This window comes from Camelus bactrianus, chromosome 18, assembly GCF_048773025.1.
Source record: "Camelus bactrianus isolate YW-2024 breed Bactrian camel chromosome 18, ASM4877302v1, whole genome shotgun sequence".
In the NCBI taxonomy this organism is placed as follows: Eukaryota; Metazoa; Chordata; class Mammalia; order Artiodactyla; family Camelidae; genus Camelus; species Camelus bactrianus.
In genome coordinates this window covers 4,198,000-4,224,189 of record NC_133556.1, presented here as the reverse complement: position 1 = coordinate 4,224,189, position 26,190 = coordinate 4,198,000, and the positions used below count along the sequence as shown (strand labels likewise).

Sequence of the window (26,190 nt, the reverse complement as noted above, 5' to 3'; positions counted from 1 at the left end):
TTTCTCAGTAATATCTACCTTTTCCTCTCCCTTTAAGGCCCTCAAGAGGTAAGTAAAGGACTAACCATTTACGTCACCAGTAATTCCAAACAAAATTTGCACGTCTAAAAGAACGAAGAACTCTGTGAAGTGGGATGATGACACTGCGCCCTGGCAGAAAGCAGGTCCTTACGACACCGGGGAAGCTCGGAGCTGCAGCGTTATCGTATCTGTACTTACACTGAGGCAGTTCAGGAGAGAAAAAGATCAGGCAACATGGCAACAACTGTTAAACCTATGCGAGGGCTACACGGGTATTCATCGTCTGTTTTATACTCTAAGGGTTTGGAATTTTTCATAAGTTAAAAAAAAAAGTTTAAAGTATAAGTAGCCAATAGCATCTTTTAGGGGTATTTACCTGAAGCATTCATGGGAAAAAATGCAGTGCTCCCCAGCACATTTAAAAACCATAAGTAAATAAAATGAATAAAAGTACATAATCAAATTCTTGGGACCAATCTCTGCCCACTTGTCCTTTACATATTTCACTGTCCAATTACTTCTTTCCACACCCAGAATATATGGTGAAGACCAACATTTAGCTGTTCCACCAGGTATTCAGTGAAATTCTATCAATATCTCTCTGCATTCAAAATAACTTTGCAGTCACAAAATCTACTCCCACAGAGACTTCACACATGCAAGTGTCATACTAAAAATGGGAAGATATGCGATGTTCAGAGGTGTTCTTAATTATCAAGACCTTTTCCACAACAACTCACCAGTCTTCTCCCAACGAAGGCAAAAATGAGGTTTCTTTCACTTATCACTTACATTTTGTCACTGTGACATTGTTAGGTAATGTGAAACAAAAGTCTACAGTTGACTTACTTCTCCTTAAGAAATCTAGTGGTTTATTTTTTTTAATTGAAAAAGTTATACATGGATACAGCTACACGCACACTCTGAACACATAAAAGGGCATACGATGAAAAATTTCCTTCCAACCTCAATAAAATCTTATAAAAAAGCAAATTAACTGGAAACTGCTGGTGAAGTTCAGTGAAACCACTGGCATTGAACGCTCCTATCGTGAGCTTCTGAATGGAACCCTGATTCCGCAGGGGGAAGGCCCTGCTGGAGCCTCATTGCCTGGGCCCAGCTCCTCGTCTGCACAGCGACCTGGGGTGGGGGTGGGGGTGGGGTGCTGAGCACATGAGGTCACTTCTAACATCATCACTTCCAGCTCATCTCCATCGGCCACAGCGCAGCAGCTGTGGTTTCCACAAATGTAAATGTTTTCACGAGGGAAAAGCAATGTGGAAAGGCTGCAAGAAATTCCCCATTTTAGTACAAAAGTTTTTGTGAGGTTTTAGGTTAAGATCAGGAGCAAATTCAAGAGACTCAGCCCAGGCCCCTGCCTTTCTTGAGAAGGCCCCGGTTTCCCACAAGTGAAGACGGGCAAAATTATGGAGGCTCGTGGGTGTGAGGTCTGTGTTTGGGGGTCAGGATTTGTATGAATTTAACATAAGCACTTAAGTGGGAACTTCTGTTTGCAGCGAAGATGGAGTAGCAGGGACCAGACTTACCCCCTGCCTGAAAGGACTAAAATGGACACAGCTGTACACTGCAAAGTATCTTTCAAACATAAAGGTGAAACAAAGACATTTTCAGACCTAAAATTTGAAAGAATTCATCACTAGTTGATCTGCACTATAAGAAATATGGAAAGTCCTTCCAGCAGGATTGGGAGACAGAAGGTGGGGAGACACCAGGTGAAAGTCTGTATCGACACAAAAGAAGGAAAAGCACTGTAAATGCTAACTATGTGAGTAAACATTTTCCCTGCGAGATGTCAGTCTCTTTAAAAGATTTACTGCTACTGTTGAAAGCAAAAATAACAAAAAGTGTGTTAGGTTGATAATATATGTAGAAGTTAAAACAGCAGAAAGGCTGGGAGGGGAGAAATCAAAGTATGACTCTTAGAAGGTTCCTATCCTGGATGTGAAGTGGCATAGTATTACTTGATGGCAGACTCTGGTAAGTTAAAGGTATTTAATTTCTTAAAACAAACAAACAAAAAAACCCCTACTATTTAAAAGCTAAAATAAACCACTAAGATAAAGCATGCAATAATAATATATTAATAAGAAATTCAGAATCATTATTTCATGTTTAATTAAAGATCCCATCAAGTATTAGACGTATCCTCCATCTCAGCCAAGTCAAAATGTAAAAGGTTCTGCAAACTGGAATCAATGGAAAATGGGAGATTATCATACATATTGACGTCAAAGCATAAGCAAATGGTATCTCAAAGCGTTTTCTAATTTTCAAATTATGTTAATCTATTTACTTAACAGATTCCAATCTACCAAAAAGCTGCTATTTGGTTTATTGCTATAACTATCTAACGACTCCCTTACAAACTTTATGCACGTACATACACACGTGATCCTCCACAAAGTTAACCAGAAGTCGTCCTGGGGGAAGATCACGTTCCACAGCCACGGACTGCGGCCAGAACCCCTCACTTTGTTTTAGTCACTTAATGTCAAATGTGGTAATTCAACAAATGTGTTAACAGGTGATAAAACAGAGTTCAAACAATGGCATGCAGATGACTCTCAACTACGTATTTTTGGTATCTAGTCCTAGTGGAAATTGATGTCACCCTTAATTGTACCTTGATTACTAACCAATACTAAGTTTTTTTGTTATGATAACAGTATTTTTCAGAGTTTTGGTCAATGCCACAGGACACTAAGAATTCTGGCAAAGCACGGGCTTGGCCTCTGGTTCCATTAATTCACTACATGGGAACTCCATACAGGAATGCAGTTTAACCCAAATAGGTAACACCTATCTGCACCACTACAAGAACGGTGATTTAAACTGTTCAATGGGGGCGGCGGGGGAGAGTACAGCTCATTGTAGAGCGCGTGCTTGTATTCATGAGGTCCTAGGTTCAGTCCCCAGTACCTCCGTATGTATAAATAAATACGTAACTAATTACCTCCCCACACTAAAAAAAAAAATTAGAAACAAAACAAAACAAAAAAAAACTGTTCAGCATGGGTCCCAGCTACTACTGAGGTAGTGCCATTATACAAAGAACATAAAGAAAGACTGCGGGACCCTGGCAACAGCCTCTGGGTTTCATCTAAAGACCTGGCAAGAATACATCTTAAAATTTCTAGGTTTAGCAGGAAAGGAATGGAAACGGAGTTCAAAGTGCTCAAACTGAGGGAGAACGAGTAAGAAAAATTGGAATGACCAAAAAACCCAAGGGGGAGGGTATAGCTCAGTAGTAAAGCACAGGCTTAGCATGCACGAGGTCCTGGGTTGAATCCCCAGTACTTCCATTAAAAAATAATAACATAATTTTAAAAATAAAAGTTAAAAAATGTTAAATAGTGAACAGAAACTTAAAAATAAAAAAGGAAAAAACCCCAAAAGACAAGAAAGAGAAACAGAAAAACTATTAGATATGTCAATTTTATCTAAATAAAACTGAAATCTTTTTTTTAAAGAAAAGCCATCAGAAATACAAAATGTAAAATATGACAGTAGAAAAAATGCAAACACTGATTTTCAGTGGTGGACTGAGGAACAAGCCCATGACACTCTGCAGTTGCTCTGATCAGGAAGGCTTTGGAACTCCTTCAACCAAGAGAGCGCAGCAGAAGCAACACCGCGCAGGACCCTGGGCCCAGGCGGCCAGAGGTCTTGTACCACTGGGAACCCGGAAACCAAGACCACTGTGCTCTGAAGAAGCCCAGGTCAGCAACCTTCAGAATGAAATCTATTATGGAAAGAAGCCACTCGTAGAGAGTGTCCCAGACCTCCCAGCTGCTGTAGTTGCCTTCACTGAGGCTCCAGACCTGGGAGGGTGGGTAGCACCTGGGAGGAACTCGGCCCCGGCTGACCCGCCAGCTGATGCAGCAGTGTGTGTGCACCCAGATGAGAGCAGTCTGTGAACCACCAGTCAACTCCCAGGAACGTGCACAACAATAAACAGGGCTGTTTTAAGCCAGTTACTCGGGAATACTTTGTTACATGGTCATAAATAACTGATACATTAACAACGAACATCTACAGAAAAAAAAAAAAAAAAAGACCAAGTTTTAAAACCTGGACATAAAAAAATGGACAATGTAAAAAAAAAATCCAACTAAATGCCCCTTCAAAGAAAGCTATATCTAAAATATAAGAATACATAATGATGGAAGTTAAAAGGGTAGAGAGTGATACATCAGACAAATCCTTAGAAAAGCTGGTCCCACTACAATAACACGGGCGAAACACACCAAAGGTAAAGTCACGAGATAATGACACCATTCAATTAATCACACAATTAGCAAGTTTGAATGTAGATGCACCGAACAAAATAGCTTCAAAATATATAAAGCAAAAATTGACAAGGGTACATGGAAAACTGGAATTTTCCCAAAGACTCCCCTGCCAAAAAAAGGGGGAAAGCCATACAGATTTGACTAATACAATCAACAAGCTTGAACTAATGGGCCTAATATGCTTCATCAATTTTAAGATGCACATTTTAACATCTCTGAAATCTAATGTGACATAAGTAGGCCACTGCCTTCGTATCTGTGAACGTGCTTATTATTGCCAGGGGCATCACTCCTTGATGTTTCTGTTAAAAACACAATTTAAGAAGCATCAGATGAAGAAACAGGAGCCCCGTTACGGCTTCAAACTTTTCATTGACACCTTCTGGTAAGATCAGTAAGTCTCAGCATAAGGACGTGCAGAACTTAAAAACCACTGAGAAAATACAGGAGCACGCTTTTTTTTTTTTTTTAAGGTTTTTTTCTGGGGGGTAGGTTTATTTATTTAATTATGTTTATATTGGAGGTACCGGGGCTCGACCCCAGGGCCTCGTGCACACTGAGCGTGCGCCGCACCCCCCGACCAGGAGCACTCTTTTAAGGAACACTGTGCATCACTCGCGCCCGGAGCGGCACAGGACAACACTGTTGTTTCTGTCAAAAACAAATACCTGCTCTGTGTAGAAGAGCGATTCCAAAGAGTGGGGCCCTGATGGTGAAGGGGTTTTAGGAATACTGTGACCGAATTATTTTGCTGACATTTTACTTTCTATATGCACGCACAATTAGTAACAGTTGTTTTAAAATCAATGTTTAAATAAATTTAAAGGACTCTTTCAATCAATATAAATTTAAAAAAAACTTCGAGAAGAAACCATTAAGTCTCGTTTGACTGGCAGTTATTTACTTAGTGGAACACAATGATGCATCTTACGACTGATTGGAAACAGATTCAGTCAGACCACCGCCCCCAGCAGCTGAGGGCACAGGGAGCACTCGTGCAAACTGACTCTGTACTGTCTGTCCATTAACCAGGTCTTACCAAAGCTCACAGGACCGGTGTGGTGGATACGACCAACTGGTTTTGCTCCCCCTCGGTAGGTGCCTGACTGTAAAGCTGAGGTTGGAAAGCTCAAAATTACATTCCCATACTCCTGCGCATTCAGACTTCTAAAGACGAATTAGGCTCTACCCACGGGCTGCGCCACACATGATTTCAAAGAGGGAAGTGAAGTGGGGGTCCCGGTCCTATCCTTTCTTAAAGAACGCTTCCTGGCCAGTGAGGATGCAGGGGCAGAGGACTTCCTGCAACAGCACGCTGGTGCTCAGTTTCCAGCCTCCTAGGAACTGAGATGGTGCTGCAGCCCAGGGGCCTCCTGATTCGGGTTTGCGGACCCCGTCCCAGCCAGGGATACACATAGATCTCAAAGGTTCCAGGGGTCACCTATGAGGAGTTCCATTAGTGACTTAGTGCTGGGGGCTAGGCCAGAGCCCCCTCCTCTAGTCATTCCAGGGCTGTGGCAGGCACCCCAACTGTCTATTCCATTATCCCTTCCTGCCCCAAACACTCAGCCTGCTGTGCGGTTCCTGCGTGGAACTCTTCTTGAAACAATGGTATCACAAAGACCACATTCCCTAACCACAGACTAAGTTAGAAGTCAATGACAAAACAGTGACTAAAAATTCCATCTGTTTGGAAATTAAGAAACAATTCTAAATAACTGCTTGGTCAAAGAAAATACAATGTAAACGAGAAAATTCTGAGAAGAGAATGATGGAGAAACACTACATATCAGTACTTTTGTGCTCCAGCTAAAATACTTAGACATTCACAACTTCAAATACTGATTTCAGAAAAGAATTCAGTTGAAAGTAAGCATTCACCTTAAAGGAAGTTAGAAGAATAACAATCATTTAAAATCCTGAAGAAGAGAACACAGGAAAGAAATTCATGTTAAAAATGCAATGAAGTGCGGCCACTCTGGCCAACAGCCTGGCAGTTCCTCAAAAGGCTCAACCCTGAGTCTGCCTGTGATCCAGCAAGTCCCCCTCCCCACGTGTTCACCCAAGAGAACTGAACACACAGGTCCACACAGGGACCGGTCCGTCGGCATTCCCGGTATGATCCCATTCACAGGAGACGTCCAGAGCAGACAAAACGAACTTGTGGTAATAAAGATCAGGGGAGTGGTTACTCTGGTGGGAGAGGTACGGACAGGAGCGCCTTCGGGACGCTGCGAAGGTTCTACACTTGACCTGGGTGGCAGTTACACAAGTGTGTGCGCGCACAGACGTGTAAGACAGCCTGAGTTCTGTGTGCACTTAGCTTTTGGGCATCGTGTTCACTGCCCCTAGAAGTCTACTTCTGGATAAGTAATCCCCTATAGTCCTCAACAGAGAGAAGGAAGAATTTCCTTTAAAAGACACTAAAATAGCATTCTGAGAACTCGGCACACACGAATGGAAATGATGCTGGCCCACCTAGGATGACTTCAGGACGGTGTGGTCGGAGGTACACACCTGATCCGACGGCCTCACTACCACCTCTGCCTGACACCCTCTGCCTCCAAAATACAGAACACCGAGTAAGGGGCAGGAAGCCACAGAGGTACCATAAGGGACACAGGAGAAGGAGGATTTTTGTTGTTGCTGCTGTTGAGGGGAAGGGAATTAGGTTTATTTGTTTGTTCGTCTAAACGGAGGTACCGGGGATTGAACCCAGGACCTCGTGCATGCTAAGCAGGAGCTCTACCACTGAGCTATACCCTCCCCCCTTTTTTTCTTTTAGAGCAGCTAATAACTACAGCAGGCCTCATTCACAGTACACTTCACTCCATTGTGTTTTGCAGATAACATTCTGTGAACACACTGAAGCTTTGTGGCAACCCTGCATTGTCAGATAGTGTTTCTAAGCAATGAAGTATTCTTAAGGTACGTACATGGGGTTTTTAGACACCATGCTGTTGCACATTAAACAGACGAAAGTACAGTGTAAACACAGCTTTTACGTGCACTGGGAAACTAAGGCATGTCACGCAACGTGCTTTACTGCAATGGCCTGGAACCGAACCCACATCATCCCCAAGGTCTGCCTGTACAGAATCGTATATTTCAGAAAACCAAAAATCCATTGGTTATCAAGTACACCATTATTTTAAGTCCTGTTAAGAAATAAAAAACACTATAACTACCAAATTTAACTTTAAGGTGCCAAACTGAAAGATGCATTCTAATTTCAGAGAAGCTATAATGTATATCTTACGGCCAACAGGTACATGAAAAGATGCTCATTGTTGCTAATTATTCGAGAAGTGCAAATCAAAACTACAATGAGATATCCCTCACACCAGTCAGAATGGCCATCATCAGAAAGTCTACAAATAACAAATGCTGGAGAGGGTGTGGAGAAAAGGGAGCCCTCCTGCACCGTCGGTGGGAACGTCAAGTGGTGCAGCCACTGTGGTGAACAGTCTGGAGGGGCCTTAAAAAACTAATAGAGCTGCCATATGATCCAGCAATCCCACTCCTGGGCATGTTTCCAGAAAAGACAAAAACTCTTAATTTGAAAAGATACACTCATACCAATGTTCATAGCAGCACTATTTATAACAGCCAAGATGTGGAAACAACTCAAATGTCCATCGACAGATGACTGGATAAAGAAGATGTGGTATATTTATACAATGGAATACTACTCAGCCATAAAAAGATTGAAATATTGCCATTTGCAGCAACGTGGATGGACCTGGAGGTTATCATGCTAAGTGGAGTAAATCAAAGACAAATATCATATATTACTTATATGTGGAATCTAAAAAAATAATACAAACGAATCTATATACAAAACAGAAACAGACTCACAGACAGAAAACAAACTCATGGTCACCAAGGGGGAAAATAACGGGAGGGATAAATTAGGAGTCTGGGATTAGCACACACTACCATCTATAAAACAGATAAGCAAAGATTTACTGTACAGCACAGAGAACTATATTCAATATCTTGTAATAACCTATATGGAAAGGATCTGAAAGAGAAATATGCAGATATATACACACACACAAATGAATCATTCTGCTGTACACCCGAAACAAAGACAATATTGTCAATCAACTGTAGTTCAATAAAAAAGCACATCTTAGAATCAGTAACATAACAGCTACAAAGAATGCCTATTTTATAACATTAACATTTATAACAATAGCATTTCTTAATTCAAAATTGTTTTCGAGCAGATAAAAAGCGTTGCTAACTGCCCTAGAAGATGAAATCTTTGAAACGAACTGCTGTTATTTTCCAAAGTCTGCCGTTGTCTCAGGCATGTGCATCTGCCCCTGGAGGAGGCAGTTAAGAATGACTGCACAGCAGAGAGATAAGGTCAGCAAGACACTAAGAGAGAGAGCAGTAGTTGCAAGTTTTCAAAACAGCTGCTTCGTCTTTACACTCACATTGGGCTGCACTCCTCCCCAAATCAGCCTTTGCACCTGGGTGCAAACATCCTCCTGATGACCAACCTGTCAACCCACAGCTGTTGCTTTTCCTGTTGGGTGATGTAGCTAACCGCCACCAAGTGACCGGCGGACTTCCACAGGGGTGTGTATCTCACAGAAGGCGGTGATAAAGGACAATTTATTCCCTCGCTCCTTCCAGCAAAGCTACACAGGAGAGCCAAGGACTCAGCCAGCTCTCCGGAATCCTTATCCAATGTGTTTCTTCGGAATCGGTGATTCCAGCTGGTTATCTAGAGCTGTTCTTACACAACCTGGTCTACACACCTTCTCCATCAGCATCACTTGAAGGTACTTGTTTAAAACAGGCTTCCTGGGCCCTGCCCTATGCCCATCAAACCAGAACCCCTGGGTAAGAAGCCTAGGACTCTGAATTTTAACAAGCTTCCCAAATGATTCTGGTTGACACTGAAATTTGAGAACCACTGCTAAAATATAGCTTTGCACATATAAGCCCTTCACTCAAATCATGAACGCAATAGATTATGTACAGAAGCAACATGACGTAGTATTTAGGAGTTTAAGTCCTGCAGCCAGGATGCCTGTCTCAAAGCTTGTCTCTGCCACTTACTAGCTGTGTGACCTTGAGCAACTTACCTAACCTCCCTGTGCCTCAGTTACCTCACCTGTAATAGGATAGTATCTTTATCTAATTACTATGTCAAAAGCTAATCACAATCTAATGCTCTTCTTGAATGTTACTTGACATTTCAAAAAACTGTATCTTAAAACAAATCAAAACAAGAAGCATTTAAAGATCACAAGACTTTTTTTTAACCTCAATCATGAACAATTAATAAGGAACAATAAGAATTTCTATTTCTACCCTGGATAACTGAAAGAACAAAATAAACAGCTTTTGATACCAAGCCTGTTTAACTGATTTTATTCACAGGCAGAAGTTGTGGTTGAGGGGAGAGGGTGGAGTGGGAACAGCTCCACAAATACACATGAATAAAAAATCGTGTGAAGACAGCGTGGCAGTTCCTCACAAAGCTAAATACAGCCTCACAAGGAGACCCAGCAACCACACTCCCAGCAATTCACCCAACTGAGCTGAGAATTTGTCCACATGGAAACCTGCACACGAGTGCTTACAGCAGCTTTATTCATAATTGCCCCAAACTGGAAGCAGCGAAGATGCCCTTCAGTAGGTGCACAGAGAAACTGTGGTACAACAATGAACTATTACTCATTCTTAAAGAGAAACGAGGATCAAGTCATGAAAAGACACGGAGGAGCCTGAAATGCACGTGACCAAGGGAGAGAGGCCAGTCTGAGGGGCCACGCACTGCGTGTTTCCAGCCACGCGGCCTGGAAAAGGCAAGCTCATGGAGGCAGTACGAGGCTCAGTGGTTGCCAGTGGTTCAGGGGGATGAGGGGAGGGGAAGATGGGGTGAGCACAGGGGATTTTTAGGCAGTGAATCTATTCTGTGTGATACTGTAATGGTGGAAACACGTCATTATGCATTTGTCAAAACCCACAGAACTGTACAGCACAAAGTGAACCCTGCTGTCGACTATGGACTTTAGATAATGATACTAATGCATCAATATTGGTTCAATTGTCACGAAGGTACCACACTCAAGTAAGATGTCAGTAACAGAGAAATCTCTTACAGAGGGGACCATATGGGAACTCTGTATTATCTGCTCAGTTTTTTTATGTAAATCTAAAACTCCTCTAAAAAATAAACCTATTAATAATGTTTCTAAAATGAGATAATGACACCCACAGCTTCCAAACAATTCTCTTAAAGCAATTTTATGAAAGTCAACTCTGCCAATTTAATCAGCCCTAACTTCCAACAAGTCCTTTTGAAGATCAGACAGAAGATGAAAGACACTCCTTACCAGATTTCAAATGAGATTCTCAACCACAATGTCAGAAAAATGTCACCTAAAATTTAAGACTGGATTTTATTCTTTTCATTTAAATTATTTTCAAAAACTTTGCCTTTGAAAGCTTCATTAAGTTGAGAAGATAAAACCATTCTTATAACCAGTTTCCTGAAGTCACAGGGGAGTTCTGGCTAAAAGCGCGTAAAATCTGCATCAGTAAGCCTGCTTCTGGCGTCCCCAAAAGCAACCCTCCGCGCGCACGTCCATCTTTTCTCCAGTTCATTTCACTAGTTCCAGTGAACACTGACCCATGCTCAGACATCACCTGAGTAGTGGTCCCCAGGCTAAAGGAAAGCAGCGTTTCTCCTTCCAAGATGTATCTTCATGAATCTTTCAAAAAGAGACGGACGGGCACACCTGCTTCACTGGCAGACCGCCTTGACTGGCAGACTCATCACACCGACATACACTTAAACAGCCCTCCCCACCCCCTAAAAAAAGTCAGAGGGCAATGGTTTAATCGTTTATGAATCCTGAAGTCTGATCTCCTCAGGCAAGCCTTCAGTTTGATGTTTGATTATAAAACGGACAAATAAATATTCTAGAATGTATTCTCAATTTCCTTTCCAACTGAAGTTTTGCAAGTACTCACTAAAACAATCCTATCACATCTCTTGTCTTGGAACCCACAGACCTTCCCACTGCCCCACTGCTCTCAGAGGAGAACTGACCTCCTTCCCAGGCCCTGAGCACAAGCTGCTCCCCCAGCTCACGCCAGCCACTTACCAGTCCTCCGTGGACTCCCTTCCTCTCCTGTGGACCTCAGCTCAAATGCAGCCTTCCCCTCACCGTGTCAAAAGGATCCCCAGCTCCCTGCACAACCTTTTTCTGTAAGACTTCACTGTTTTATTTTTTTCTCAGCCTCAGCATTATCAGGAGTGTTAGCAAATGATCAATGCTGGAGAGGGTGTGGAGGAGAGAGAACCCTCCTACACTGCTGGTGGGAATGCAGTTTGGTGCAGCCACTGTGAAAACAGCATGGAGATTCCTCAAAAGACTAGGAATAGACTTCCCATATGATCTAGCAATCCCACTCCTGGGCATATATCCAGAGAAAAATATAATTCAAAAAGACACATGCACCCCAATGTTCACAGCAGCATTATTTACAATAGCCAAGACATGGAAACAGCCTAAACATCCGTTAGACAGACTGGATAAAAAAAGTGTGGTGTATTTACACAATGGAATACTACTCAGCCATAAAAAAGAATAAAATAATGCCATTTGCAGCAACATGGATGGACGTGGAGATCATCACCCTAAGTGAAGTGAGTGAGAAAGAGAAAGAAAAATATCATGTGGTATCACTCATATGTGGAATCTAAAAAAAAAAAAAAGAGAGAGACATAAATGAACTTATTTACAAAACAGAAACAGACTCACAGACATAGAAAACAAACTTATGGTTACCAGGGGGGAAAGTGGGTGGGAAGGGATACACTGGGAGTTCGAGATTTGCAGATACTAATGACCATATATAAAAAGGATTCAACCGTACAGCACAGGGAACTATACTCAGTATCTTGTAGTAACCTATAATGAAAAAGAATGTGAAAATGAATAAATGTATGTACATGTATGACTGAAACACTATGCTGTACACCAGAAACTGGCACAACACTGTAAACTGACTACACTTCAATAAAGAAAAGAACGTTTCAGAGTGTCAGGAAGCAGTCAAGAGTGACTAAATACACGTGCCGGGAGCCGGGGTGCGGGGTGCAGGGCGTGGCTCCCGGCTCCGCCACCCCATCAGCTGTGATGCTGGCCTCCTGCGCTTTACTTTTCCCATTTAAGAAAAAAATTTTTAATTGTGGTTAAAAAAAAAACATAAAATTTACCATCTTAACCATTTTTAGCAGCAGTTCAGGAGTGTTAAGTATATTCACAGTCCAGAACTTCTTCATCTGGTAAAACCCAAACTACACCTACTGAACCCTAACTCCCTAATTCCGCTCCTCCAGCCCCTGGTGACCACCATTCAAATTTCTGTTTCTATGAACCTGACTACTTTAGATACCGAACATAAGCAGAATCATAGTGTTTGTCTTTGTGTGTGTGTGTGTGACTGGTTCATTCCACTTGTCCCCAAGGTCCATCCATGTTGCAGCATGTGACATAGGGTGTCACATATACTCTGTGTACCTATGTACCATATTTCTTTACCCAGTCGTCTGTCGATGGACTTCTGGGTTGCTCCTACCTCTCGGCTATCGTTAATAAGATAATACTGCAGTGAACATGAGTGTGCAAACATCTGTTTGAGTCTTTGTTTCCTATTCTTTTGGATACAGACCCAGAACTGGGATTGCTGGATCGTATGGTGATTCTGTTTTTTTTAAGAACCTCCACACTCTCTGATGTAGCAGTCGCACCATTTTACACTCCCACCAACAGTGCACAAGGGCTGCAATTTCTCATCTTTAATAGTGATGATAGTAATTACTTCATCAGACAGTGGCACCCAGAACGGTGTGTTAATACTACCATCTTGCTGATTTACTGTTCAGTTTGTCTCCTCCTACAAGAATATCAACTCCCAGGTATACGATTCTTGCCTATCTTGTTCATCACTGAATTCCCAGCACAAAGAGCTGCGACTAGCACGCAGCAGGAGCTCCGAAGCATCTGACTTATTTCAGCACTCAGAACACAGGGTCTTCACGAAAGCTGCTCCAGGGATAAGGTGTTTGCTTATTTGTTAATTCTCTGCAATTAAAAAAAAACCAACTGATTCCTGCACTTTCGTGGTCTTGGTGGATTCCTGAAAACACATTCCAGCACCATCCACTGTCATGCAGTGAAGAAAGCAGAGCTTGGGGAGGAGGGGGAAAACTTCCCAGAGCATTTTAGTAAAGTTTCCACAATTCTGTGTCAAATAATTTTCACATGGAGGGCACTGATGACACCAGCGCCGGCACTCCACACAATGAGGCAGTCTGATCCGACGCTTCGATACGACCTCAGTCCCAGTGCAGCGGCCCCTCCGTCTGTGCCGTTGTCTCCAATCACTCAGTGTTCATCTCCTTGGCCCTCAGCGCTGGTCTAGGAGACACTGTTCGTAAGGGTGACCGCGCCACCATCTCTGGCCTCCCCTCCTCGGGTCCCTGAGCACAGTCTCATCCAGCTTTCCCAGACCCCTCAGTTAATTCCGGGTTACACCCAAAGAGCAGACAAACACTGTTCCTCAGGAGCCAGCATAGTAAGAGCCTATCAGGGTCGCCCAGGGCGGAGGGGAGGTCATTTCAAGCTGTGTAAACTCGAGTTTGGGGGGAGCTCTTCTCAGCAGTCTTTTAGGAAAGATCACGGACGGAAAGGACAGAGCGACACACCCTCCTCACCTCATGGTCATAACTAGAACTTCTGACAAGACAGGTGTTTTGACTCCCAAGTGTTTAGAGGGCCCTTCTTGGACCATATAAATAAGAAAAAAAAACCCTGTCAAAGGAGTGAAGTGTACTGACACCTACAACCCTGAAATGCCTAAAACATGAGACGGACTGACAGGTGAGAGATGGGTAAAGGATACACGTGTTATGAACACAGCAAAAGGTTAATGGGAGAATCCAGGAGGGGCTTAGGCGCAGCCACTATATAGTTAGTTCTCCAACTTCTCTGTATATTGGAAATATACATAATAAAACGTCGAAATTTTTTTTGAAAATCTGGAACATTAAAAAAAGGTTTAACTGTCTCACAGACAATTAGAGAACTCTACAGATTTCTAATGTAATTTAAAATTCTCCTTTTTACCTGTATGAAGAATGCTTTTTAAAAGAAAACATTCCTCTTATTTTCTTCTCAAATATTACTAAGTATTCCCAAATAACCTACACCATATCCGGCTCTTCAAAACCATAAAAACTGGTGTCATCTCCAAAATAAGCATGTATTCTTAGTCCCAGAATTCCCTTTGGGAACTGGTACCTAACAGGGCCAAAGCTCTCACAAGGCCTAGGTGAGGCCTTAGAAGCCATTAAAAAAAAAAAAACAAGACTGTTCACACCCCAAAGAAAATTACAGGCAAAAAATTAAAAGCCTAACACACACTGAGCAAGGGTCACTCGCTAGCTCAAGGGAAAGGTAGGGCCTGTAAGATCTATTGTTTCCTTCTTATCTGCAGGATGCAAAAACTGACAAGATTTTCCCCGTCATATAAAACTACCGCTTATAAAGCAAAGTGGTCGAAGACTAAGCGGGCCAGTGCTCACCCCCCCTCCGAGAAAGCCCGTGCCTCCTTACCCACCACAGTCACACAGACAACAGCACTTTCTCATCTCGATTTTAATCAGCTCTGGATAGAAGAGTAGGTTCTGGGGGTAAATACAGACAGACCAGAATTTAAACAAAACCCAGCCTACACACTACAGAGTTATTCCGCGTGTGAACAAGACCGGCTGGGACACCCCCTGTTCCTTTGAGGGGGATCACACCTGTTACTTCCAGTATTTTGAAAGAGTGATGACAGGATTCTAGAAAAGCACTTCCCAATGCAGGGCACCTGAGTCGACAAAGCAGAGAGACGTGCGGGACCAGGACGCTGTTCTCCGGGACTGTCCGACCGCCAAGCAGCCGGGGGGGGGGGGGGGCCTGCAGCTGAAAGGGGCCACGAGCGCCGCGGGTACAGAGAACTCCCTGCAGCAAGTGAGGGCCCAGAGGGCGAGATGAAAAAGCATTTTCTTTTAATGACTGAAAACTTCCCAAATTTGTCCCCCAAAACATAAACCTCTAAAATCAAGAAGCTAAGCACACTCCAGAGGACACACCCAGAGGTCTCTGCCAAAACATGTCATCAGCTTTTCAGAGAGAAAAGTCTGAAATCAGCCAGAAGAGGACACCTTACCCAGGGGCGGGGAACATCCAACTGACAGGATTTCTCATCAGAAACTGCGGCAGCGAGAGGAAGCAGCACATTTTTCAAATGAAGGAAATAAAAACTATCAACCCTGAATTCTGCACCTGCTGAAATTATTCTTCAAGGACAAAAGAAAAATTAAGACATTCTAGGATGAAGGAAAATGAAGAATTTGTCAGCAGCAAACCTACGCTGGAGAAATGGCTAAAGGAAGCTCTTTAAAAAGAAAGAAACGATAAGCGAAGGAGGCCTGGAACACAGGCAGACCTCGGAGCCCTCAGGCTCGCTTCCCGGCCACCGCCACAGAGCGCGTACAGTAGTGCGGCAAGTCGCACACATTTTTGGTTTCCCGGTGCAAAGGAAAGTTATGTTTACACGACACTGTAGTCTAGTAAATGTAAAACAGCGTTATGTCTGAAAAAACAATGTATGTATACCTTAAATTAAAAATTCTTCATTGCTAAAAAGTGCTAACCATCATCTGAGCCTTCAGTGAGTTGTGATCCTTTTGCTGGTGGAGGGTCCTGCCTCAGTGCTTGTGGCTGCTGACTGGTCAGGGGTGGCTGCTGAAGGTGGGGGCGACCGTGGCTATATCTTAACATAAGACAACAGCGACGTTTGCCACACTGACTGGCTCTTCCTTTCAGGAACGTTTTTCCGGTAGCATGCATGCTGTTTGACAGCATTTTCTCTGTGGAACTTCTTTCAAAATTGGCGTCAGTCCTCTCAAACCCTGCCTTATCAACTAGACGTCTGTAATATTCTCGAGCCTCCGTGCTCATTCCCACAGTCTTCACAGCGTCTTTATCGGGAATAGATTCCATCGTAAGAAACCGCTTTCTTCGCTCATCCATAAGCAGCAGCTCCTCAGCCGGCAAAGTTTCCCTGCAGCAGCTCAGCCACATCTCCAGGCTCCACTGCTACCTCTAGGTCTCTCGCTATTTCCACCACATCTGCAGTTACTTCCTCCTCTGAAGTCATCTGTGAAGGCTGGAATCAACTTCTTCCAAACTCCCGTTAAAGCTGGTGTTTTTACCTCTTCCCATGAATCATGAATGTCCTTAATGGCTCTAGAATGGTGACCCCTTTCTGGAAGGTTTTCAATCAACTGTGCCCAGATCCAGCAGAAGAATCCCCACCTATGGCAGCTATAGATTATAAAATTTATTTCTTAAATAATAAAGCTTGAAATTTGAAATCACCCCTTGATCCCTGGGCTGCAGAATGGCTTGTATCAGCATGGAAACATGAATCTCGCTGTCCACCTCCATCAGAGCTCCTGGGGGACCAGATGCCTTGGCAATGAGCAGCAGTGTTTTAAATTGAATCTTTTTTTTCTGAGCAGTAGGTCTCAATAGTGGGCTTCAGAAATTCAGTAAACCATGTAGTAAACGGATGGGCTGTCCATCCAGGCTTTGTCGTGCCACTAACAGAGCACAGGCAGAGTCAATCTAGTCTTATTCTTAAGGGCCCTGGGATTTTCTGAATGGTAAAGGAGCGTCAATTTCAAACACAAGACATCAGCTGTATTAACCATGAACAAGACGGTCAGCCCCTCCTTTGAAGCCAGGCACTGACGTCTCCTCTCCAGCTGTGAAAGTCCTAGATGGCATCGCCTTCCAGCAGAAGGCTGATTCGTCTGCAATGAAAGCCGGTTGCTTGGTGTGGCCACCCTCGTTAACTATCTGAGCTCTATTTTCTGGAGAACTTGCTGTAGTTGCCGCTTCCCCTCACACTTCTATGTCACAGAGACGGCTTCTTTCCTTAAACCTCATGAACCAACCTCTGCCAGCTTCAAACTTTTCTTCTGCGGCTTCCTCACCCTCTCAGCCTTCAAAAAATTGAAGAGAGTTTGGGGGGCTCCCTCTGAATGAGGCTTTGGCCTACAAGAATGTTGTGGCTGGTTTCGCCTTTCATCCAGACCACTAAGACTTTCTCCACATCAGCAACGTGGCTGTTCCACTGTACCGTTCACCTGCCCACCTGAAGCAGCACCTTTTGTTTCCTTCAAGGACTTTTCCTTTGCATCCACAACTTGGCTCAATGTTTGGCCCAAGAGTCCAAGCTTTCCGCCTGTCACAGCTTTCAACATGCCTTCCTCACTAACCTTAACTGTTTCTGGCTTTCAATTTAAAATGAGAGGCCTGCGACTCTTCTTTTCAGCTGAACACTTAGAGATCACGGCAGGGTTATTAATTGGCCTGATTTCAGTATTGCTGTGACTCAGGGAATAAGGAGGTGTGAAGACGGGGTGAGAGGTGGGGGGACAGCCCACTGGAGGAAGAGTCAGAACACACACAACATTCGTCAGTTAAGTTCACATCACGTGGCCGCGGTCTGTGGTGCCCCACAAAACAATCACAACAGTAACATCAAAGACCACGGACCACAGGCCACTGTAACAAGTGTACCCAGATTTCGAAAGATAACAAAATTAGGAGATTCACTGTAAGAAAAGCAAACAACCCATTTTGAAAATGGGCAAAACACACAAAGAAACATTACACTGAGGAGGAAACACAGATAGCAAGCAAGCATGTGAAAAGATACTCAGCATCGCCAGCCATGAGAAAAGCGCGGCATCACAACACATCCACTGAAACAGCGAAAATGAACAGCAGAGACAAAACCAAAGGCCAGCAGGGTGCAGAGAACCTGTCCCTCCTACAGTGCTGGCAGGAGCGGAGCTCGTCACAGCCCTTTGGAAAACAGTTCGCCAGTTTCTTACAAACCTAAACATTCACCTACCACATGACCCAGCAGTGCCACTCCTGGACGTTATCCCAAAGAAACGAAGCTTAGGTCCACACAATTGTTCACAGCAGCTCTAGTTAAAATATATAAAAACGAAACAGTCGAAGTGTCCCGCAACAGGCAAAGCGGTGAACTGTGGTGCATCACACCACGGAACACGACTTAGCAATAAGCAGGAACCAACTACTGACACACACAACCCGGAGGGGCCTTAAGGGCGTTACGCCAAGTAGGGAAAAAGCCAACCTCAAAAGGTTACGTACTGCATGATTCCATCTATGTAACACTTCCAAAGTAACAGGTTACAGAGACGGAGAACAGACTGGTCACTGGCGGGGGTCAAGGACGGCTAGGGTGACCACGAGAGGCAGCGGGAGGAGGCCCAGGCCTCTGTGGTGGCGGAATAGTTCTCTATCTCGCCTGCAGTGGGGGTTACGTGAATCTACACGGGTGATAAGATGACACAGACCTGCGCACACACACTGTACCAACATCAATTTCCTGATTTTGAGACCAGGTTACAGTTACATGAGCTGTAACCCGCGAGAGGAAATGGGTGAAGACCAAACCAGACCTCTCTTGTAACTTTCTGTGAATTTAAAATTAGTTCAAAATTAAAAGCTGTTTTTTTTTTTAAAGTGTACATCACCTAAGGGAAAAACCAAGTTTCTACACCCTGGTGACTGGACAGAAGGAACTGGTGCACGCCTGATCTCCAGTTACACGGGTCCGGCGAGTCATCCCAGGAAAACAGGCAGGGGGACTGAGAAGAGACCTTGGCTCAAAAGCAGAGAAGTGTGGTTCCCCTGCCAGGCACTCATCACAGTCTCTGACTGGGGTGGCATCAGGATGCTAATGAAACACCAGCCAGACTTTCAAAGACAGAACAGTCAAGGTCCAATGTCACTGACTAAACTTCAGGGCTCGCTCAGTCTAAAGATGTGACACCAGATGGGAGCGAGCGGGTGACACCTGACTATGGTCTCTGCGCCGCACGAGCAAGAGTCTGGCTTTTCTCACCTCCTTCCCAGGCAGGGATGACACCCACCACCAGAGGATTCCTTAACATTTCAGAGTCTAGGGAAGCAGCAGCCCAGACATAAGCTGCCATGAAGGGCTCTCAGTCTGAACCAGCTCATTACAAACTACTCTATGATTCATTATAACAAATGTTCCACATTTCTGGGTGGTGGTTAGTTTTTATTTGACAACACAGCTAATATGACAAAAAGAATATTTTATAAAGTAGTCTCCCCCCCAAAAAAGTAGTCCCACACAGCACCTTGGTTGGCCTGTTCAAAATAGTCAGTGAATCAGTAGTTAACATGAACTAATAAGCACTTGCCGGCAGCCTTAACTGAGAGGCAAGTAATTTTCTCCTTCAGGATTTGGAGCAAGCAGAAGTAAAGGCATTTCACTTCTTCTCCACTTACATGGAGATTAGGTTCGTTCTTCTACACAAATTAATTCTCTGGGATTTCAAGAACAGATAATGTGTGCAACTACAGCAGTCAAATCACCAAAACCTGCGAACGGGGCAAGTACTGTCTTTTCAGTTTCCACAGAAATAATTCTCATTGATTAACAGTTCCACCCCCATTCAATAATTTTCAAAGTTTTTCCACCACACAAAAAGCAAAACCACAAGCTTGTGCAGAAAAAGCAAATAAGAAGCAAAAAGAAAAAACAGCTACAACCCTGCCACACGCAGAGATAATCACAGTTAGCATTTCAGGTTCATCCTTCCGGGGTACAGACAAGTTACACGCACATGGACGCAGAAAGAGAAATGGAAATGCATAAACATGTTTAATGGGACGACCCGAATGTCACAGATGTCGATGGCACAGGCAGCATGGGGCCCAGGTTGCACTAGGGTGGCTCGGTCCCCTGTTAGTGCCATTTGCTTTCTTACAATTAGCACCTGACTGTATCACGTCTCCTCTCAACCAAACTAGCACTTTTAAAAACTCCACTCTATCCATTTCAAACAACTTTGTAAAGATTATGATAGTCAATAAAAACAAAATTAAATCTCAAATATCACAGGACCAAGACATGCCTTTTATATGAGAACTAAGTTTCTTAGGCCACAATTCATCTCAGTCATTCTTAGCTTATTTTAAATTAAAACTCACTCCCCAAAGGGGAGAGACTCACTGCGCTCGTTAGAGCAGAACAGTCTAAAGGGCAGGCTCTAACAGCGAGAAGGACTAGCTTTCCGGTTAGGTCAGGTACAGGTGGGCATCTTTCAGTACACAGAAGCCTATGCCCTCGCCTTTTAACTCCTTTCCTCCTCCGAAATCTTGCTCCCTAAGCCACACCCTCTCTCGTCTACCTTTAACTTTTATCTTTCCCACCCTCTTCTTTCCGTCACTCTACAAGCACGTTCAGACCCCTCCAATCTCATCCCCTTTGAACAACGGCATCTCGACATCTCTTCAGAGCTCTCACACAATCTCTTTTCTCCTCACATAAATTATCAGAAAGAGTCGTCTGCGCTTTCACTGATTCTTAAATAGAGATCATCTGAGCATTATTAATAAGCTTGAGTCAGTAGGCATTTACTGAACTGCGTAGGCCCTTCACTGAAGCTCAAACAGTAACACTGTGGTATTGGAACAAAGAAAGATAAAAAGATCGATAGAACGGAATGGAGAGCCTAAAAACTGAACCATGTATAAAAAGTCTTTAAAAGAGGAGTCTCTTCAACTAATGATGCTGGGACAACTGGGTGTCCACAAACAAAAATCAACTCAATGTGGATCAGTGAGCAAAATGCAGAAGCTAACACCATAAAACTCTTAAAACAAAATGTAGGAAGGGGTAAATCTTCACGGCTCTGGTTTTGGCAATGTGTTCTTAGATATGACACCAAGAGCACAGGCAACAAAAAAGATAAATTGGACTTCATCAAATAAAACTTTTGTACATCAAAGGACACTACCAAGAAAGCGAAAAGACAACCTACAGAATGAGAGAAAATACTTGCAAATCATGTATCTAATAAGGGCCTAGTATCCAGAATATATAAAGAAGTCCTACAACTCGAAGACAAATAATCCAATTGAAAAATACAAAGGATGTGAATAGACGTTTCTTCAAAGAAGATATACAAATACCCAAAAAGCCCATGGAACCATCCTCGACATCACCAGGCATTAGGAGATGCAAACCAAGACAGCCATGAGGCTGCCTTCACACCAAGCAGAATGGCTGTTGTAATTCTCTCTAAAGTGTAGTAACAAGTATTGACAAGGATGTGGAGAAATTGGAACTTTAATACATGTAAAATGGTTCAGTCACTCTGGAAAACACTTTAGTGGTCTTTCAAAAAGTTGAACACAGAATCACTATATGACCCAGCAATTCCACTAGGTATATACCTAGAAGAACTTAAGACAAGTATTCAAATAGTTGTACATGAATGTTCATGGAGCACTTTTGACAACAGCCAAAGAGTGGGAACCATCCAAATGTCCATCAACCAACAAACAGGTGAACAGGTTGTGGTATGTCCACACAATGGAATACTGTTCAGCAAAAAACAAAAGCAAAACAAACAAAAAAACCCACTACTGATGCCTGCCACAATGCAGATGAACCTTGAAAACATGATGCAAACAAAAGCAGCCAGATTCAAAAGGCCACGTGCTGGATGGTTCCATTAATGTTAAACGTCCAGAAAAAGCAAATCTACGTAGACAGAAAGCAGATCAGTGACAGCCAGGGATGGTGCAAGGATTGACTGCAAACAGGAATAAGGAAACTTGAGGGGTGATGAAACTGTTCTAAAATTGACTGGGTGATGGTTGCACAAGTCTGTAGATTTACTAAAAAGTCACCGAACTGTACACTTCAAATGGGTGAATTTTATGGTACATAAATTGAACCTCCGGGGGACAGTATAGTTCAAGTGGTAGAGCACATGGTTAGCACGCATGAGGCCCTGGGTTCAATCACCAGTACCTCCTCTAAAAATTTAAAAAATAATCTAATTACCTCCCCCTACCAAAAACAAAAACAAAACAAAAATTGTACCTCAGTGAACCTATTAGGGAAAATAAGATTTGCGGTTAGTCACCTTCTTTTGGATCCTGTTCTGCCGTCGTGTGCTTGTTTTTCGTTTCCCTTTCTCTGTAGCCCTACAGAAGCCAGAAAAACCACAACACGCAGCACACGAGGGTGGCCCCGAAAGAAATTCTAAACCAACAGTCAACCTACCATCTACTGAATAAAATGTCTAGTATTAATAAAGTCTGAATTATAAGATAAATCGAGACAACACAGGCTTGTCGATGTCATACTGAGCGACACAATGAGTCCAGTCAACTGCTCACAGAAATCGCTCTGGGAGCAAAACTCAGCCCTGGGAGCAGCACTGTCCAAACAGGGCCGACCTTACTATGAAGCTTGCAAAACACTTAAAGGTGGAGAAAATGTATGCCGAAAATATTTTAAAAGAAAAAAAGGGTAATTTCCGTCTCTATACCAAGGGCCGATGTGAAATGTCCATCGCTAGGCAGTGGTCCAGAACATCAACCTGAGGCCCCCAGAACATGTCCACAATCGGCACCCACTTTTGGCTAGAAGAATGGGACAGGTGTTCGCCTAAAGGCCCAGGGTTCCTCCCGTACCCTCTGCGCACCCACACCTCAAACAACACCCCACCCCCACCTCCCCAGCCCCGCGCCCCCCGCCCTGGAAGGCAGCGCCGACACTTCCTCACTGCTGGCTGGGAAGCCTGCGCCGCGGCTCTGTCTGGAGCGGACTGGACACAGCTGTACAGTATCTGGCACCCCACTTCCCATTCACAAACATCCAAAAGGTAGAAGGCTCACGGAATTTAACGTGAGGTGGGGCAGTGCTGTTTTAGGGCAAAGCAGGCAAATGGGTGTGTTATCCACGTGGTTTTTATCTCACGGTCCAGGAGGGAAGGTGAGGTCGGCAGGCTGGGCCGAAAATCCCAGTCAAATCTTCCAGCTACTCCCAGGCTGAGTCCTGTGAACTTTCCAAGTCACCTCCTGAAATCTGAGCCCAAGCTGCCGGGCTCTGTAATGCCATTCCAGGCTCGGACTCAGCATCGTGACAGTCCTGCAGAACCTGGGAGAGGAGGGCCGGCTTCCCTAAGTCCCTGACACAAGGGTGTGTGCTCCTGCCCCCTCTAAACCTGTGAAACGGCAGAAGCTTCTGAAAAAAGAAGAAACCGCTAACCACCTAGAAATGCTAAACTCGCCTCAAAATGGACAGCAGGCAGAGACAGATCGAAGGAGAAATCAAGTTCAAGAGAAAACACCCACGGTAACACGGCTGCAAAGTTAGGGTTTTAAAGGAGTCCTGAGTCTCGGGTGCCTGGAATTACTATGTGCAAATGGTTGGTTTTGTTTTTTTTTTAAGTCACATAGTACAGAAAGGCTCCTAATGGAAAACATACGACCGTCTCAAATAGATGGCAAAACAGCATTTGATAAAATTCAACAGCTCTTCCTGATTGAAAAAAAATGCTATAAACTAAGAATAGAAGATTTCTTAACCGCAGTGAGGGATCTCAGGCAGAATCCTACGACAAACATCAGACTTGGAAACGTTCCCACTAAAGACGGACCAAGATGCTGGGGCCACCGTCACAGACCACAGCCTCCAGCCCACAAGGCTTGGCAGGTTTTCCAGGGCTGGAGAAAGTAGGGCTGGGGCTCTGGTTAGGGGAAGCATTTACATCAACCAAGCTTTCAGTAATTAGCAACTTTGTACTTCTCCACCCAAATGGGCTGTCAGATTCTTTGTAGATCTCCCAGGACAACAGGCTCTCATAAACTTTATTGAGAACGTTCCTAAAAATGTTATTATGATTCCTCCAGCAGAAAATTCCACTGTGAATGTGAACAAGTAACCTTACGGGACCTCAGCTGAACTAGGGAATGAAAATTCTAACTTTTTGGAGAATGAGAGCCTCTCATTTACTTTGTCTGTTTCCTTAATCATGAAAATGTGGTAGGTGGAGTAGATTTCAACACAGACCTTTGCTTGCGTTCATCCTGACTCAGATTCTTCCAATTAAAAAAAATTTTTATTGACAATGAATGTGAAAACGTGAAGCGTTCCCTTATTTTATATCCTTATTTAAGTGCTTTAACTCCGCGAAACCACAGCTCACAGAAGAACGAGCTAAGGAACTGTTCTTTCAATCCTCTATGCCCTATCCCTGTCTCCAACCACTGCTGGTCGCCTTCTTCCCAAGGTCAGAGAGGCCCGCCAAGCAGAACACACAGCACATTCGTGGAGCGGAAGCATGTCCCCCGGCTCGGAGGGGCACTCCGCTTTTACCGACCTTTGCTTTAACGCTCACACTCTTCCACGTCCATAGGACAGAAGGACATGCTTAACTTGCCCTGTAGCCATGCTCTGTTCAAAGCACTTCCCTCCAAACACGGAGTATTTTGGGGGGAGGTGAGGGGTTGGAAAGAAGTCTTTGTGAGAGAAGAATCAAGTTCTCAAGCTGTGTGGGAGGGTGGGGCTCAGGGGTCAGGCCACACTGAAAGAGGCAGGCTGGGTAGCAAAGAGGCTCCCCCCCCAGATGACCTTAAAAATTAAAAATGAACAGTTTTAAAGCAAGTCAAGTAGGCAAAAGAACTTCTTATCGGTCTCCAAGCCACGCTCAACTTTAACATTTAGTCTCCGGAAACCCGTGCTGTCTCCACTCTGAGACGCGTCCTCCCCCATCACCCTCCCACTGCCCAGAGCCCCTTCCTCTCAGCCACAGCGCACGTCTAAGGACGTAAAACCCACCCTTTTTTTTAGGAGAAGGCTTCCTTCCTCCACTTTGCCTTATCTTTTTCTTTTCCCTTAATCCTGTGATGGGGAAACGTCCCTTAATCATGTGAGACACCTTTATTGGTCACCGGTGAGCCACGGAAGCTGCAGTGACCGGGGGAGCAGAAGTTCCCACAAGGGGCCGTACGGGACCCCCAGTTCTGAAGGCTCCTGGAGCAGACACAAACCGGAATCAGAGCCACTGTATACACACAACCACCACACTCACTCAGAGCAGAGAGGAACAGATGTTTACAGCTGTCCAGCAACAGCATAAACTGGAGGAACAGAAGGTAAAGCTTGACTGAGCCAAAGAAAGTGTAGTGGGAAATCCAAGGAGGAAACAGGCAGTTACTAAAGGTAGCCAGATGCCCCTGACTGACTCGCCTCTCCCGTCTGCTACCGTCTGTGGCCACATAAATAAAGGTCGTCACATCTTAATTTTAATTATGGTTCCCCCCAAATGTTAAAACATTCCTGCTTGTATGTTTAAAAATACTCTGCCTCTCTAACCTTATAAAGAAACTGTATCTGGCTGCTACCAGGGAACTCATTTTCCTAGAAAGGCATACAGAGTGGAGAGGGCGTGGTCGCCAAGGCAGACCCCCAGGAACCGGCAATCGTGAGTCCGCAGCTCAGCTCCACCCTTACACCTTGTACAAGTTAATCTGTTTCCTCATCTGTACAATTGGGCTGACAGCGCATGCTTAGTGCAACATCGGGCACCCTGTGGACATCTGACAATCTACCATCAGTACTGCTGCTACTGCTGTTAACACATTAACCACAATGAACAGCCTTCATCTAGAAACTTGCAAGGAATTTCTCCTCCTTAGAGTAGTCTTAGGCACCTAAAGCTGAAAGTACCTATTTCCATTCTGCTAGGGGGAAAGGGGGAACTTGTTTGTGGGGATTTCTGCATCTGTGGAGGGCATGATGACTGATGCAAACCCCAAAGAGACAGAACCAGTCAAATAAACACTTGGAATCCCAATTTACATTCTACTCTCAGCCACCAGACTCAAGG

General features: G+C 44.0%; 1 protein-coding gene across 6 annotated transcripts in view; it reads right to left on the bottom strand.

The window, feature by feature from the left end:
* The window catches only part of CYTH3 (cytohesin 3), an 81,297-nt gene that overhangs the window by 27,392 nt on the left and 27,715 nt on the right, over positions 1–26,190 (bottom strand). The gene's annotated exons all lie outside the window — the stretch shown is intronic.